Source organism: Danaus plexippus, chromosome 6 (assembly GCF_018135715.1).
Source record: "Danaus plexippus chromosome 6, MEX_DaPlex, whole genome shotgun sequence".
In the NCBI taxonomy this organism is placed as follows: domain Eukaryota; kingdom Metazoa; phylum Arthropoda; class Insecta; order Lepidoptera; family Nymphalidae; genus Danaus; species Danaus plexippus.
In genome coordinates, this window is record NC_083540.1 from 7,218,125 (window position 1) to 7,237,462 (window position 19,338).

General features: G+C 29.8%; 1 protein-coding gene across 2 annotated transcripts in view; it reads right to left on the reverse strand.

Moving 5' to 3' along the window:
• The window catches only part of LOC116779066 (uncharacterized), a 44,029-nt gene that overhangs the window by 10,916 nt on the left and 13,775 nt on the right, over positions 1-19,338 (reverse strand). The gene's annotated exons all lie outside the window — the stretch shown is intronic.

Sequence of the window (19,338 nt, forward strand, 5' to 3'; positions counted from 1 at the left end):
TTCACTTATATAAATGTCACAGTAAGATTCAACCCATGTTAGATGTAATATTTTTTAAACACGTTATCAATGCTCGCCATTACACTGTTCTTCTTGAGACGCGCTTATGATATATTCCTATCAATGACATTAATAAAGCGGCTTGTTTGTTTATTGTTGTCGTGTTTTGTTTAACCGTTGTAACACATTCCTTACCAGTAATTTGCGCTATTCTTAAACAATTATCACATTTACATGACAATTGATTTCCTTTTATACACAAAACAATAAATACGAAAATATGTCTTCTTGTACTAAAATGACAGACTTTAAAAGTAAAAGGTTCACGATATGAATTAACTTTCACCATGATCTTATTAAATTGAGTTCATTTTCAATATTTTATATAAAAGGAATAAATGTTATTTATTTCATCTTAATAGATCTGAAAATCTAATTATATTACGAAAATTATTGTTTAAATCATCTTTGGATTCTGACTCACAATCAAATTAAATCACATTAGAAATAAAATCATATCTAACAATATAAAGGTTAACCAACTTCAAAACAAATAATGAGAATATCTGCAATGTTGTAAATGTATCTGACAGATAACATACGGAGCGTTATGTCGGCCATTATTGTATAAGTTCCCGCGCTTTTTGCCCGGTTTACGCGGGAATTTTCACAGTAAAGCTCGAACGACAATGAGAGTGAATTGAACGGGGTTGTGCAACTCTCAGGGCGAGTTATGCAATTGATGTACAGTTAATGCAACCGTTGATAGCTCGGGTCATTTGTACTTATAATGTTTCCTGTTATATATTTGTAGTTACATTACATAATCAAAATGTCTGCATCGAAAATAGAATCTTACACTTCTATTCATATTTGTGGTACAAATATCATTACAATGTACATTTATGACTATAATCCATGAGATGATTATTTAAATTTCGGCTTAACGTCTTAAGAAAGATAACAGTCGAAATTATAAGTCGAGATAAATAATTTCCCACGCTACAAGGACGTTGAGGTTTCGCCACACATTTTTTAAGTCAGGCAGACACAAGTGATTTCAATACAAAAGACTTTTGGATGCATAATAATTCTATAAACACTAGCGAACCTATAATTTGCATCGCTTTGTTTGCTGCGATCGGAATAATAAACGCGATCCTTGATCTATGAACACAAAATGTATTTGGTAAAACTGGATGCCATATTTGATTGAACCTTTGCGCTTTGGGGCTATAACCCGGCACTAATGCCATCTTTGTCTGTACCAAGTGCGTTTCTATAATACACAATTTATATTTAACATTTTGTACAGTAGCGGTGCTTAGAGTCTAATCTTCTATCAATTGTTCCGTGAGTTGAATTATTTTGTTCTAACGCTTATCTCACGACGCAATCTTGTTGAATTTAAATGTCCAATGTGTATTTTATTTATATTGATCTTTTTTCTCATTCTTAAATTTTATCTGTCTGCTTCATAAAAAGTATGATTAAACTTTTTGTTGACGTACTTCTCTTAAATCAAAGATGTACTGATGTGGAACACATGAGTATTCGTTGGTTTGTTAAAAATATAACAAAAACAGAAATTATGTTATGATACAACTATCGACTTAAAATAAAAGGCAGAACAGACGTAGCAACGCAGAACGCTTATTCCAAAATACAGTTTTTACATACGAATAAAATTTTTATAATGCCATGCTATGATTTCTATGCAATTGATATATTATAAAGGAAAGTAGTTATTCTCTGCATCATTCAGTGAATTACTATACAAAGAAACCGTTCTAGTCTAGATCACGATACTCATTGTTAGATGTTCTATTAAGAATCGAAGAAGTAAAGCAAAAGAAAAAATGTTGCCATAATTTTATGTGATCGAAATGTCTATTTTTTATGAAATAATTTTTAAATCAACCATAACATCTTCATTCTTCCATAATGACATAAAAATGTTGCCATACAAATTAAAAAAAAATATCGCGTTTGTTTTTAAATATCTGTCTCATTATAAAGGCCTCGTTTAGACGCCTCACGTATCTAACATTTTTAGATAATAATGTTTTGTGACAACACTGTTACGTTCGCACATATTCAGACCAAGGTTCAACGATTATAAATTGTTTGTGAAAGAAATTGTTTCATTGTGAAAGATTTTCGTTACATTCTATGTAGTATAAGTAAAAATGCATACAAATGTATAAAAAATAAGTTATTAAAATCGACAAGATATAAAATATATTTCGACCAAATATAATAAACAATATATATAACAATCAACAACTTTTATATTTGTAAGGCTTGAAATACACTAGTGAATAATTGGTTAATTCAGACAATCTGAACTAATATTTTACTTCTTTGCAAAAATATCAAATGTCGAAAGAATGAACCAAATTGCTATATAGATAAAACAGTTGTGCCCTAAAATTTAAACAATGAGTGTAACGAGTCCATTCTAATAATCTAGAAGTTTCTTTGCAAAATGGTATAATTTTTAATAAATGTTTTTACTAAGGGTAACTGGACCGTGTGATTTTCTCACCGAATTCAATGAGCAAAACGAGTAAAAGGGTAAAGGTTGCGAGATCGACAGTCTCTATGAAGACTGCCCTTTAGATGACCACCTGTAACTAATTATACACCTACTTACGACACGCCGTTCAAAGATAAAATTCAAAAATAGAATCATTCATTAATGTAAATGACGGGGTAACGGTTATAAACGATTATTATTTTTTTTTATGTAGAATTTAAGGAGATTCATTCCATATGAAAGTCTTTAATATATTTATTTTTATCTATTATATAAAAACTATGTGATTTTTGCTGAAGGTTTTCTATTATTTTTACTGAACCGTAAATATTTGTTAACGTAATACGGAACCCATGCATCGAAAGCCGACTTCAATCACGGTGTTTGCTGTTTGTAATTATTATTCACGGAGTTATTAGAGCATTGAACTGTGACGCTACCGTCGACCGTTACTGATATACAGGGTTACAGGAGAAACTCCTCTATCACCTGGAACCTCTGCTAATTGTAAACATATAATGAGTTAATACACCCGCAATTCTTATCATTTTTGCAGAGTGATTTTATTAATATTTTATTATCTGTAAATAAAATTCATTAAGTTATTTATTTTTATGCGGAATGTGACAGATGAGATAAATATCAACTCCAAACGGTCAAATAAATATTATTTATGAAAGAATTTTCTTCAATGCAATCCTCATTAAGATAATTTCGTAGGATATCTGTGATATTGAAAGTTTAACAAGTTACTCAAATCAATACTAATAGTAAGTTTTTTTAAACTTAGACATAAAGTCAACTGCAAAGTATAAGTCTTTTATTTTATAATCTGATTATATGTGTTAGTAACATATAGATTATAGAGCCTTAATTATTTTAGCAATAACGACACTTCCTAAACCACGTACATTATCTCTAGTAAACCACACCTGATCACCTGACCTACCGCATTTATAACTTGGTTGTAACAATTCACGATAACAAACAAGCCGCTAGTACCCAACATATAACACAACACTTGCCCACTGTATGTTGTTTGTGAGGAACCGCGTACGACTGACAACCCGATGGCACTGTTACACCACAAAACAAGGTGTTCAGGGTGCTGAGAACTTTACGCAACCCATTGTATCCAGAATGTACCACATATTGTTCGGATTCGCAATGCTTCATACAATCCGTCGTTTCCAATCCCAGTGTAACTAAGGCTTGAGATGGTCCATTTTGCTTCTCATTGTTTTCCATCGCTAGTGTCAAATGTCCATCACAATTTTCCTTCCTCCAAATTATAGGTAAGGCAACACTAAACTGACGTATCATTTACGTAACATACAAAAAACATTAAAGTACTTTAAATATTTAATAAACGATTTTTATTGCGAGACCGGTATTGCTTAATATTGAGTATCATAATGCTCATTTCCTTGAGCAGTCATCACGTGCTCTAGTTCCCAGGGTGGGAATGGTTCTCGTCTCCATTGCATCCGGACTCACATTGACAACAAACGCAAACAAGCAACCGGTAAAACCTGGATAAAATTATAAAACGATAACTTCTATTCTTGATTTGAGTGATTTGAACAAAAAGAGAAAATGGAGTCCACAGAAAAAAGCATATCCAAGAAAAGAATTTTTTCTTCATATAATAAAAAGTTTTTTTAGTCAATACACATTATCATTATGACTGAAGGGAGAAGTTATGTTATTTCTTTTATATTTAATATTAGTATGTCTGTGGATATTTGATATCTGAGGGGAATAATAAAATATTGTGTCTAAATACTATACTAATTCTGGATTTATCTCAAGATGTTCAACGATTGCCAGCAATATCATACTTCGATTATTCAAATCTCGTAACCGGACGCGTCCTGAAGTTCCTTGTTCATATACCGTACGTGTCGAAAATTTTTTGGTTATATATATTGCTACCAAATTATAATATATTTAGCCGAATGTTGCCTCAATAATAAAAAATAATTGTAGTAATTACGCTCAACATTAGAAAAATTACATAAATTATATTTTAAAGATATAAATACAATGGAAATGTGTACGAATTAATCACAAGCTTACTGTTACTATTATAAAGGAATGAAAGAAGTGTGCGTTCATAGAGACGAGGTAACGGTTAACAAACTCACCGACAGAAATATGTTATTATAACTAACTGTGAACCAGGTGTAACTACGTGTTTAATGTTTATAATTATTAAGTTAATTGTAATATTTATATTAGTACGATGGTTATTTTTATTCAACAAATTCACATATTTTTCGTTAATGCTGTATGTTTTCTTTGCGTTCAGCTCAGGCGCCATATAAAAAGCATCAACGCGCGAATACCAGGTCTCCATGTCGATGCAAGTAAGTAATTTAATAAGTTAACAAGCCTCGCGTCACACGCTTCCTACTTTCATTTCCCTGATAATAAATCGATGATCGGAAATTAATCCATAATTCGATTTGTGATATAAAAAAATATATTATTGCATCGATGTACATCCGACATCATACATTTTTTATTACAATGTTAATAGCTGAGATAATTATAATAGAAATATTCGTGAGGAAGCCAACATAATGCCAACACATCGTCGGCCACACAAGTGATCCACGAACTTAGCATAAGATTATTTTTGTTATATAACAGTAATCTAATATGCTTCAATTAAATTTCACGCCCGTTAAAACAAGGTTTAAACATCCGTTTGTTGATAACTGGTTCTGTGTTACCACATAGAAAAACATCTTCAGATAACGAGTACATACGTCTTATTTAATTCCAAAAATAACAGGCTTTAAACCACTGTATATATTTTCATAATCTGTATACTTAGCACAAGTTTGTGACTTAAAACTTCATACAAACCGTTTCCCGTTTCTGTTTAAATAAAATATTTTAATAGTATAATGAATATATTATGAATGAAAAGCTGTTGATCTTCTGTATGTAGTGTGAGCACACTCATCATTCTCGATCATAAATACTTCACAATTGCAACAAATTTTAACAGAAATAATAATTTAATTTATTATTACTTAGTATGTGATAAGAAGCTATTAATAAACTTAAATGTTGTGTCTATGTAAATAATAAATTTAATGTAAATTTACTTTACCAACCGATTCTAATATGAAAATAGGTGTAAATTATTATGAAGGTCTTTATGACCATTGCGTGATAACAATCTGACGCATGTTATCTCGCCTTGGCGGCTTCCATTTATAGGTTAGTATACGAGTAATTCGCAATTACACATTAAACCTTATATGAATATCAAAAATAATGCATTTATATAATTTCAAGTATTCGCAGCTTAACATAGATATTTTAATATACAAACTATGTTACCCTTTAAGAACCACTGTCATTTAAAAAAAAACTGTGTTACCTTTTAAAAATCACTGTCATTTCAAAAATTGTAAAACATTCACTAAATCCGTTTACGACATGTATAAATTAATGTGTATATATGTCTTTACTTTACACATTATTTTCTTGGGTCAACATATTTACGCTATCCTAAACACACATGTCAAAACGCACATGTCAAATGTCAGTGATCATTCATTGGAGTGGAAATTTTAAATATAATATTTGAATTTAATGTATGTATGTCATTGAAAAACTATTTTTCATTAATAATGTAACGTATATTTCATTATTAAATAAGATCCAGAGCTCATTTCGTATTTGAATTTTTATTTGTTTCTAGAAAAATCCGAATAAAATATATGTTTAAATTCCTAGCTAGTTTGCTTGTTAACTGTCGTTACATCCCATGAAGACTATATGAACGGTATGTAAATACAAGGAAAGTAACTCTAAAAGGAATGTCATCTTACGTAACGCAGAATACTCCGAGTTCCGACCTCATCTTACGTCGTTTTATTCTACAAATTACGATACATTAAATCAGATCAGATTTAACGATACGTCTAAGTATAATCACGGAATTGTCCATCGAAATGAGATTGAATATAAGAGACGTTTAACAAAGCCGGCCTTTGTTATTTAACGAAGGAACTATCAGACAAAGGAGGTTTTATAGTTATATAATTTTTTTCATCTCTCATATAAACATTTAATCAAACAAAGCTGACATTTCAAACTCTAAATACATTTCACTCTTGTATCGGTACTTCTATTGAACTTTGGGATTTATAAGTCATTAATGTCATCCGCATTGTTTCTCATCGCATTGGTCTGTTTGATTTAGGGTTACGGAATAAAATATTTCCTATTTCAAATGTCACGTACATCATTATATTGATTGTAACTAAGTCACTTTGTACTTGTATATATACTAGTAGGCATGTAATATTTTTAGCATCAAAATTATAAGTAAAAATAATGATATCGATAAACTCGATGTTAAATATAATATTGATACGATAATCGATCGTAAAATCAAATTATTACGTCTTCACATAAATTTAAATTAAAATTTTACGTAGATAACAATGTTTTGAGGATGGTTGAATTATTGAAAAATATTCAGTACATTTGTGATCTCGTAACAAATGATAATCGTTAATTTCTTTTACTATAAAAATGCCGTTACGTAAATATATATCTAATGCACATAAAATCGTTCACGATCTTTCTCTAAGCCATCAATTATAGTTTGTCAGGTACCTATTCACGACAGCGGCTTGCATTAACACGGAGCAGTTGAAATCGTGTGAACATGTAAATGGCAACACTGTTACCGATGTCACCGATGTATCCGGCTTTAATGTTACCTATCCGATACAGTAAAATAATACTTGTGTTACTGGATAGCTCTCTTCATATAAATACGGATGTGGCATTGGATACATTATTTTTTAAATGTTTATTGGCTTTTACTTTCAATTGGACGTTTTTAATATAGAAAAAAAATTTTCATGATTGCTATTGATTTATTTAAAAGTACTATTCATTGTTCATAGATTTATTTATTTTATATATCTGTAATAATGTTTGCGTACGTATATATGATATAGGATATTTTTGGATTGTTTAATTAATTTCCTTTATTTTAAATAAAACAGACAGAGGAAATGTTTTAAAACAGACAGAGGAAAATAAATGAACTTAATCTTTTTTTGGTAGTAAATTTGATTTATTAAAAAAAACTAGTAGAAGTAATATAAGTATAACATCTGTAAAAACATGAAAAATAATGTAATAATAAAAATAAAAATAATACTACTATATAGTATATTGGAACGCACTATATAGTGCGTTCCAATCATCAGTTCTAACGGGTTTTAGTTATCTATATATACAAAGATAAATACTAATTTATAATTAAATAGATTAAAAAAAAACACAAACATTAAGAGAAAAATTTAAAAAAAAAAACATCGTCTGCCAGTGGTAACGGTTGCTGGAAAGTAACTGAATGAATTAAAACCATTTAAAGTATGTAGTTTAAAATAAAAAAAAAAAACGCGTAGAACATCCGAAAAAAAAGCAAGTCAAAAATTTTTCTCAAAAAAAAAACTATAACAATCAAAATAATTAAAGTCTGTTTTGATGTAAAAGTAAACATTAGGAGCATTATCGATTTTCATGTTTAGGCTTTGGATTATAAAGATTTACTCCACAATTCGTATAAAAGTTACGAAGTAATGTACGTACAATGCACATCCATGCGTAGAAAAATATAGTTCAGCAAAGAAACTCCTTGCTCCAAGTCGGTTTACAAAATACTAACTCACGTCGATACATAGTAACTCACAGTATCCGCGAAATCCATCAAGATAGCCTAATATTGGCTTATGCATGCGAGCTTTACGGGGTTGTGAAATTAAACAATGCGCATTTTGAATGCAAATTACAAACAAAGCCGTGAGTAATAACATTCCGAAGACTCAAAGCTCTTGACCCGATAGTTATCTTGATTATAACTAAACCCGTAATAAATCTACATTTAATATTGTATATAACAGACTAAACTTCAGCGCCATATATTTAATGTCAATTGTCATGTGTACCAACTTAACCCGGCTAACAAATGGTTTAATAAAGCGACATTATCTATAAATTTGTCTATGCTTTTTTCTGTTATACCAACTTCAAAACATTTGAATCGTCATTTTATCTGTTCATTGCTTTTTTCACGACGTAAACAAACATCTGTAAAGAAAAGCATTAATGGATTTTAATTACTGAATTTTTTTTTATGCACTTTCCATCTCGTCCGTAAGTGATCATGGCTTAAGTATATTGAAGATAGCGTCGCTTAAAAATCTATATATAAAAATGTAATATTTTTTTTTTAATATTTATACTAAAAAAAATCCCTACCTATATTTTATAGAATTTTTTATCGATAACAGACGATGACCACACTGATCGATAGCAAATAAAATGTAGATACTTGTGAACTTTCGTACCTAAAACTCATTAGTTTTCTCTTAATATATTGTTCCAACATTAATATATTTAACAAATATATTGTATAGTTATTTTAACGCAAATAATTCTTATAGACTTTTCATACAATTGTATGATTCTCTGAATGCAACTCACATAACTTCACACGCATAAGTCACTTCTACCAACGTAGTACTTACTTAAGATGAAATAATGCGCAGACTATATGCTATACCTGACCCGTGGGTCAGGTGAGGCGCTCCCTAGTGAACATTGCTTGCTTCAATGCATTCGTTCTCGCTTGTGGAATAAACAACATTTGCCTCTAACACGTTTGTATCTAGGTGTTTCTTTTGAAATCCATTGCTCTAGACAATCCGCAGGCGTAACTCTATTCAAATCAGTTCTGTTGATTAAATCCAATATTATTATACAGTTACCAAAGCAATTTCCCTTTCAGGCAATATCATCTAAAAATCAAGCTTTCACTTTGAAATGACTAACGCTACACATTTGGGTATATTATCTCATAAAATAAAAGTGAAACCAGACTTATCCATAACATAGGCAAATATTGAATTCAGATTTTTCTTTCATACTAAATAAATACATTTAAAAGACATATTATTTTCAAGGTGAATAAAATTAATAGTAAACAATTATATAATTCTTATATCCGTGATATCAGTCATACGTTAATAACAACAGCGAATAATAGTTGGTTAGATATATTACGCCTCTAATGTTTTATAATAATCTGTGCCTACGCCAGATGACTCAAGTAAATGGGAAGAGGCTAACGCCTTGACATACTCACATTTCTTTATACCACAGACAATACTAATGACTGCTTCATAATATATAATATATAAAAATATTTTTTCATTGATAGATGGATTTATTCAGATTTAAAACTTAATACACATATAAATAGGTATTAAAATTGTATAAAATACGCTTTGTTAGATCTTTATCTAACAATAAGTATTACTGATTCTTATACGTTTTCAACATTAAAAACTCTTAACGGATTATTCATATGACTGTTTACTATTTAAACTAATAGTAACACCAAAAATATATTGTCAATATAGTGTCAGATACAAAAATTATAGGGATATTTAAAATATATATATTTTTTAAAACAAACATTAAATATAAATTAGTCTCAACGACAGCAACTTTTGTCATAAGTTCCATCGTAAGACAAGCATATATTATACATGAGACATTTCAAAACCGGGAACCTTTACGTACCGCACGATTTACTTACCGTAACATCGTGATAGTTATTGGTAGCGAATTGCAATCGAATACACAAACACTGATTAATCGAGTGCCAGTTACAGCTTCTTTAGCATAAAATCGATTTTAAATTATCATATATACTTACGCCTATAAAATTCTCTATCGATTTTTTTTTTTAATTTTTTTTATCTCATTAAAATTTAATTATATTTTTAGAATAATTTACAATAATATTTACGTGACATTGAATATTAACGTCTTTTTATCTACGGCTTCTAAAAAATTATATCACGTTGCGTTTCACGTACAAACAATACGTTACATATCAGTACCCGTGATCCCCGAAATAATCGTTAACTTTATAAGACAACCTTGTGTTTGTAATAAAACCACGAGACATCCGGTGCTAATAAAATTGCGTATATATACATAATAATATCTGCATACTGATTATTTATTAAGAAATTAATGTTATATGACGATATATTATGGTTACTTTAAGATTATTAACGTTTTGTGAAATAATTTAAAGCAAAGCTCTTGCCTAAGGTGACATTAGGATCTTTATATTAGAAAATGAATTAAGATGGAGTAGATGATGTCTTTCGTAAAGGACGGTACCTACTATCTAATGATGCTGTACCTTCTTTTTGATCTATAATTTTGGAAAACTAAAGTACTTTTTATAGAAAAAGACTGACATATTACAGAGACTTTTAAGTTTCAAATTTCGGCCAGTTACAATAATCTGTTGATTATTACATTGACCTTTGAAGTGCACAGACAGTATAAACTATCGTAAATAAAAAAAAAAGGAATATAATATGAAAATTGTATATTGAATTCATATTAACAAAGTTACAAAGCTTTTAACTGAGGTATTTTTATATATTATAATCATTACATAAAATGTATCTTATAAATACATACATATGTCTCTGTGTGCGTATGTGTGTGTGTGTATGTGTGTGGGTATAAAAAAGCTCATTTTAATTTCCAAACCAACAAAATAACGCAGTACAAGGTTTTGGTTTTTATGTTCTGAAGATCTCACCTTGATTCTGTATATTAGGCAAGACCGTGAAAATGAATTAGACACAGCGCAAACAAAACTAATTTGCATTTCATATATGTACTGCGAAAAATCCTATGACCGATATTTGTATGGGAATATTTCGCAATGCAATTAATGTTTATAGCCATCATTGGATAGCCTTACATCAAATATTTATACAATTTTCTTTATTATCAACTAAAATTTTATATGCATATAATAAATACATTAACGTGTAATTCTTAATTAATTATAATCGCCAGCAGCATTCTGTGTATTTTCTGATGTTATTTTTTTCATACCATAGTTCATAAATATTCGTTGTATGAATTAAACTTAATTGGTAACGTTTTTATATGAAATGTTTATTAATAAAGTTTCGTATGTAATCACAATGGTACGCGCCTAAAAATTATTTGTTTGCGATATAATGTGTAACGGTGACAGGAATGCATGAATAATGTGTTGGAACAATAGCATCAGGCAACCTCAAGGCTTCATAGACAGGAGATGTCGATGTAGGAGCCAGGTGGCGCCTGATTGAACAATGCTGTTACAAAACAACTCGACGTTCGGATACATTTATTAGCAACAACAGACCGATTCATGTGGACATATTTAAAAAAATAAACATGAAAAGAAATATTATTAACGCAGTGATAAAAGAAATTTATTTCGTTATACAACATTTTATTTCTCCGACAAAAAGAATGAATGTCAAAAATAAAGCTATTATGTACAAAAGAATCTTTTGTGAGCCGGTCCTTTGAATTTGATTTACAATGACAATCGTTTTTTGGCAGCCATATTTTTTTTATTTAATTGTCACATAACTTTGGCACAACTGACTCAGTTCAGTAAAATATAAAGGATTATCATCGTATGAGGTACGTACGCCATCGAAATAAAACATCGATGTTTTATTGAAAAATCGATAAATAAACCGATTGTATGGATATTTTAGTATTGCAAATAAATATCAATACCCTAACCACCGGTTAATAAACCTAAATTGATGCTACTATGTGAAGAGACTAATTAAAAATACTGGCAACATTCCGTGTGTCTATCCAAGCTTAGGGTGAGGGTACATAAATAAAAATAATATATAATTAAATATATTTGGAATCAAATTAAGTAAATACGCCTTTTAATATTTAGTTTTGTACAACTCACAGTATAACAGTTAAATAATCCTCTTAAGAGTCATAATATTTCCTATTTATTATAAATATCTAAAGAAGTGTGATGTATAACAATGTTGTCTAAACCTTTATGTCTGTTAAGGTCGTTGTGCTTCTAGCACCGGTCTTAGAACGTACCTAAATACGAGATATGGCGAGTCTATTTGTGAGTCATTGACCTTTATATATACAATTAGTTTATGTTTTAGATAATGAATTCCGTTTCTATAATAATATTTATTCTATATTAGTGTTTAAAAATAAAAATCTAACGTCACAAAACGATTGACATTGCTGCTTTATATATAATAGCTTTTGCACAAGTAATGCCTTAACAAGTTTGCATGGAGAAATTAAACACAGACAGTGTACAATAATGAATACAAACATTGATACCATCATTCGCGATTTATGAATTACAAACTTGTAAACTGTACGTGTCTAGTAACTATGAAAACCCGTGGTAAATATACATTTACGTATGCGTCCTTAATGTCAGCGCCTATATGGATGAGTTATTGAGTTACATGTGAAGGCTTTGACTTGAATTGAATTCAATTTAGAAGGCTGATTACGTGTTGATTGTAATTACAACATAGTTGTTTTTTTTTTAGTCTTGCTCTTTAGTTTACAGATGTATATAGATAGAAGTAATCTTAAATAAGGTTCTTCATATCCTACTAATGTTATAGCAGAGTATCTATGTGAATGTATGTTTGGTTGTTTGTTGCTCATTAACTCAAAGACTACTGGACTGATTTTGATTAAACTTCGCAATGATTCAGTTTAGACATCGGAATAGGTTATGGCTATAATTTATCACACTATTTCTTTGTAGTCAGTGAAAGACCAAGGCAAAACTTATGTAGTTTTAAAAATAATAAAATTCGCGTAGTTATCTGAAAATATTAGTTTCATTTAAACTTTAATTTCATTTAAACTTTTTTAATCGCGATCAAAAACTAGCTAAATATAAAAATGGACGACCTCTAAATTGGAGATTATGATTATAATATTAATACAATGCCATTAAGAAAATTTGATTTAAAAAGAATCTGAGTTATGTCCACAATGTCCGACTAATGGGCATGTCTGCTATTCATCATCACTCATACAACATAACGTCAATGAAGCCGATGTTACAATACATTAACGTCAATACATTGCAAAACAATCACATGTGATAAACGATTCATACAAAGCGTTCAATGGTACAAGAAAATCTAGTATTGAACTTACTTCAAACGCATACAAAATATATTAGTTGACACTATAGTGAAATAACTACAAAGCGGCGATAACAAAACGAATTGCTCGGTGAAACGTTATTGCGATGGAAGCTATTTGTCAGAATTTTACATTAGAAACGAAATTCGAAATAGCATTACCAATTTTGATATTATGATATCGTAATTATATTACGTAATATTATCCAAGCAGAGGTTACATACATAATGCTAATGAATTTATAATATCGCTGCTCTTATTAACCCAGTCACCTAGTTAACGGACGTGACGTCAGAAGTGAATGATAGGAACGTTTCTCGTTGTCAAAATGTTTTATTTGTTGTATAATTATAGGATATAGTATGTGATTGTTTAATGTTTTTCTTACGCTTTGTTAAACAACGTGCTCGAGTCGTGATATATCATCCTATCTTTATGACTAATAATCTCGAAACAAATACAAGATAACCACTAAAGACTATTTATCTGTCAGATGCGTTGTGGTCTCTTAATTAATAATCTTGATATACATATATTAAATAAATTAATAACGATTTTTAACTTTTTTTTTTAATTTATACATAATCATCACTCGCGAGCGCCGTTAAGACAGTTCAGTCGTCACGTTATGAGTCCTTGAACTTAATTCGTGGATGCTATGATAGAAAATAATATTTCAATCGCAGCAAGACATTTCACGAGTGAGCTTAAGGTCGGGCTCCGGTACATTCTTGGGACATTTGTTGTCTTACAAATGTCGTGACATTAACAGCAAGGGCGTCGTCAATACGCAAAATATAAAACGATGATAAAATCATTATAATTACAATATTTATGTTACATGTATAAATGAACACTGCGTTCTAAATGAATAAAAGCATAATGCTTAAAGTCCTATGTTTAAAACTTTTGTCTTCTTACTTATAATTTTAACAATTCCGCAATTAAATTTTATATTAACTACCTATTATCTTCACAGCAGACTTGAAATCATTTCAGCTTTTTAATATATCTAGCAGCGACCAATTGTCAACATAAATTAAGCACTTTCCAGTTTCGCAAATAAATTCGTATAAACAAATATGCATATACATAAGATATATGAAGGTACATAACAAAAACATAACTCTCCTTTTTGCCTTCGTCGAAGTATGAATAGAACATTATAGTCATTCTTAAATTTCATACATGAAATTTATTAAAAAAAAGGTCAATTACAAAATACTTTTTTTTCGGTTTCCCACATGTTATTTGATGCCGAATAGTTTTTATAAGTAGAAACCGAAATCAAAAAAAAATTTTCATAACCAATGACAGTTCGCCCGTAGACACAAGTCTTTTACTTTTTCCATCTAAAAATAATTACGAACTCTTACATATTGACACTATAATTTAAGATATTTAAAAAATAATATACATCAAATCGGAGATAGGCTGAAACTAATGCGGTAGCGTATGCAAATTGAGAAAACTGCCCATAACGAGCATGGTATGCGGAACTTCGGGTGTGGGTGACGACTCGTAAGAAACGATTAGTGACGCCTTTACTCAAGAGACATTCACTTTATTGACAAAACAATTTGTTCATAGATAACAGTGGTTAGTTAATTTGAAACATCTATTCAGCGGACCATGACTTTGTCTTTGCGAAGATTTCAAACCTTCTATGCAATATAAACGCTAATTATAAGAAATGTATTTATTACAAATTATTTTCTATTTTTTGTTACTAGATTACAAAGGGTGTTTCATTCTTGTTTCAAATGCTTTCAATCGAAGGAATTTCTGCTGTTATCACCACATTACGTACAAAAACTTTATTGCACGTTCATACAAACTTCCACTTATAAGGACCATCTACATATAAGGAACAAAATGACCAGTATTCAAAGTATTTACTGTACCACTACTAATGTCCCATCATGACCTCTTCAATTGTTAAGGTGATGTTAAATGTAAATTATGTCAATACTCCTATCGAATTGTTTTCGATCAGAATTATTAATTGGGACGAGGTACCACGAAAACGAGGATACATTTTGTCAGAATCTCTAAAACAATATTTCAGTTTTCGAACATTATAACATCGACTCACGAACATATGTATTTCATTCATTATGAAGGCATTTAAACCGTATAAAATTGTTAGTTCTTATACTATAATAATTACAATAAATCAATCAATGTGATGTTTCCGAACATTATATATCGTCGTAAGAAAAGACGGTTCATTATTGTTGCAGAACTTTCACGACGAGATCAGCAGACAGATATTATTACAAAGACAGGAAGGTAAAACGCTTGAGACATCGCCGACAATTTAAATTTGAAATGTGCTTCCCGTATGAAAGTTAAATAGTTTTATATTATTTATGATCATGGAATAGTAAAAAAATAACTTCAAAAGGACTGGTATTTATTTAATAACAAATATATAATAATAGATAAGATTACCTTACTATGAAGTTAAATAAACCCATATTTCTTGAAATTGCTACGCGTACTTCATTATTCTACATATATAAAAAAAAGTCAAAAAAGAAAAGAATGTTTTTCTGAGGATGGATTAAAAAAAAATTTCCGAGTCCTTTGTAAATACTTCAACGATAGTATCAACGTGTGTTTATGAATAAAAATTGGAAACGCTCCGTATGTAGTGTGACTACGCAAACTTGTAGTGAGGATATTCAATAAGTGACTATACGAGATTACTAAATGAATTATTTATGTGAACGTATGATTTAATGGTTTCAGTGGAATCGATGTGTGAAAAAAAAATTTCATTATTTTAAGTGACACCTGACACCTGTCAGACAAGTAATAAATGAGTTTTGACATTTAAACGTAAAAATAACCTTAGAATTAAGATATTATATGCAATTATCTAATTCAATTATTCTTATGAAAATTAGTTATTAGATTTATAAATGATACCAATACTCAATACTTTTAGTCATCCCTGTTTTATAATGTGTGGGTGTGGTGACGAAGTGGTCGTTACAGTAAGGACAGTGAACTATCTAGTATCTACTGCCTTCATTGACATTTCACGCTTGATCATATCCGACTGTCTTTAGTCACTTACTTTTGTTACTGAACTATTACATGTATATCATTGAAAATAAAGTTTGCATACAAATATAAATTATATCTACATTTCAAGTTTTTTTCTTATGAAATAAGTTAAACCAATCTATCTATCTATAAAATTAAAAAAATATATGTATGTATCTATAATTAGTTATTCTTAAAGTAAATAAAAATAACTTAAAGTTTAATATTGCTATATATTTTATATGAGCAATAACGGAACGCTATATTAGTCATTTCAAATATTTATAATCATTGTCATTTTCGTATATTGTAAGTTACTTCAATACCCGCGTCGAATGCAAGATTCAAAGGAACAAAGCGTCTTAAGAAACGACACTCGCACCCTTTAAAGCATTTATACGATATGTTAAGTTATTAAAGTTAAGTTAAGTTATTAAAGTAAAATGCATATGCTTATTTAAGGTTTTGTTAACGTTTTTGAATAGTTCCGCTAGAAACACTTCCTTCAACAAAAATTTCAAGCGGTTGCAGTTTCGAATCCCGCTCATTTAATTTAAGAAACATTTTTTTCAAGAATTGTTTTTTTAGTATACCTAATGTTTGTGATGAATTTTTTAAATATCTTATGCAAAAGTCGCTCTCGTGACCCAGACTTTCGTCAAGCATATCATAAATATATCAATCATGTATATATTGCCCATAAACGTTCTACGGTTCAAAAAATATGTTTGATTATTCCTAACCTTGCAACCTTCGAGTGGACGCAATGCGCTTGCGTTTAAGATAAAACGAGAGTAGCGTCTCGGGTCGGGGTTACCAAAGTTCAGCCAGCCTAGCTGCCGCCTAGTTACGAGATAATAATAGTTGTTAGTAGTCAGTACCAACGTCTGTAATGTTGAACAATAGTTACGTATGTTGCATTATGTGCTCTTTAAAGTGACCACTCATCCGATTTCAACAACGAATGCAAGAATATATCTATCAATAACCCTAATTTGTTATCCTCAAAGACCGAACAATCTAATCATTTGCATTCATCAATATTATCATTTATTTTCTATGCAATATCTGTGATATTATTACATAAAGTTTTGATTGTTGCAAGTGAAATTTTATAACAGATCTTAATTAACTCTTAAACACACAACTAGTTTTTATCAACTCCGACACTGACATTAAAGCAACTCGTTACTCGTTAGCCCCGACTTAATAATATCCCTCGTAAAATCTTCAAACAAAACGTGCAATGACAAATCACTTGGGACGACCAAAAAGCGTGGAGGTGACAGCTTAAGTGCATGTATTTCAATATAATATTGTGAAATAAAAAAATATTTCGGATTATTAGAATTTAAATAGATTTAAAACATAAAAAACGGTTTTTTTTATTGGAACAGAAAACCTACAAATACATATGAGTGGTAATATTTATTTTTAATTAATAAATATCGTTTGAATCGGATTGAGAAAAATTAAATTAAAAAGGATTTTTTATTTTTTACACGAAAAATCATCATTACTATCTGCAGTTGTAATTACCTAGGGGAATAAATAATTGTGCTTTATAACAAACGCAATTAGGGTACATAAATTGCAGGATACATAATATTTACTAATGCTTTTTTTTTTAATTACTATAAGTAAAATAGTTTATGTTAAGAATTGTGCCAATGTTAAATAAATTATTTTCTCTTTGATTTTTTTATCATAATTAAAATATAATATTATTCACATGGCAACGTTCATACTGAGACAATAAGTTTTAATCGTCGTCACCATATGCGGGGTCAATTCCAAGATTATCGTGATGGAAATTTACTGAAGTCAAGATCTCTGCCCATTACATATCAAATAAGTACTTAATTAATTTCAAATTCAATTGTCATTCATAATTGTAATGACAAAAATGTTTTATATGTTTTTATACAAAACTTAAAATGTGGGTTCACTGCAAAAAAATAATAGAGAAATTTTTCTCAACAGCAACATTATCAACGTTAAATTATTGTAAGGCTCAAAAAGACTCGTATCCAGAGCCGTAAAAACATTTACATAAAAAAATATTATTGTATATATGTCACTAATTAACCTATGGCACACCTGACACGAGAGTCACTGATAGAGATCGGCGAGTTTATTGACGCCATATGTCATATAGACATTGTTGTTACTTTTTACTAATATCGATTTCGAAATTCAGAATGAACAGAATCACATCCAGAGAGACCAAACGTTTTATTTCGAAATCATTCAACAAAAATGTGATAAGAAATTAATTAATTTTTGTATGCAGTATAAGCAATGTATGTATGCTGTCAGATTTTTTACATTTTGGTGTAATTTATTTCTACTGTTTACATTATTGCTACATACTATTAGACTATAGTGATGTTTGCGGTCATTTAGCAAACGTTATTCGGTGGCGGAGTGCATTGCCAACACTCATTTTGTTACATTATTGAGGTCACGCGGTCGTCAATTTTGTTTGTTTCTTACTTATGGCTTATGATTACCACCGGTCTTAATCTTTATTTTGCAGTGAAAACAAAATTTTGGAAGTATAATATTTTTTATGTTAAGATAATCCATGCATTTGGCCGCAACTAAAAGTTATACTATAACCAGACTATATCACGATGCAACTAATAAACAACTAAATT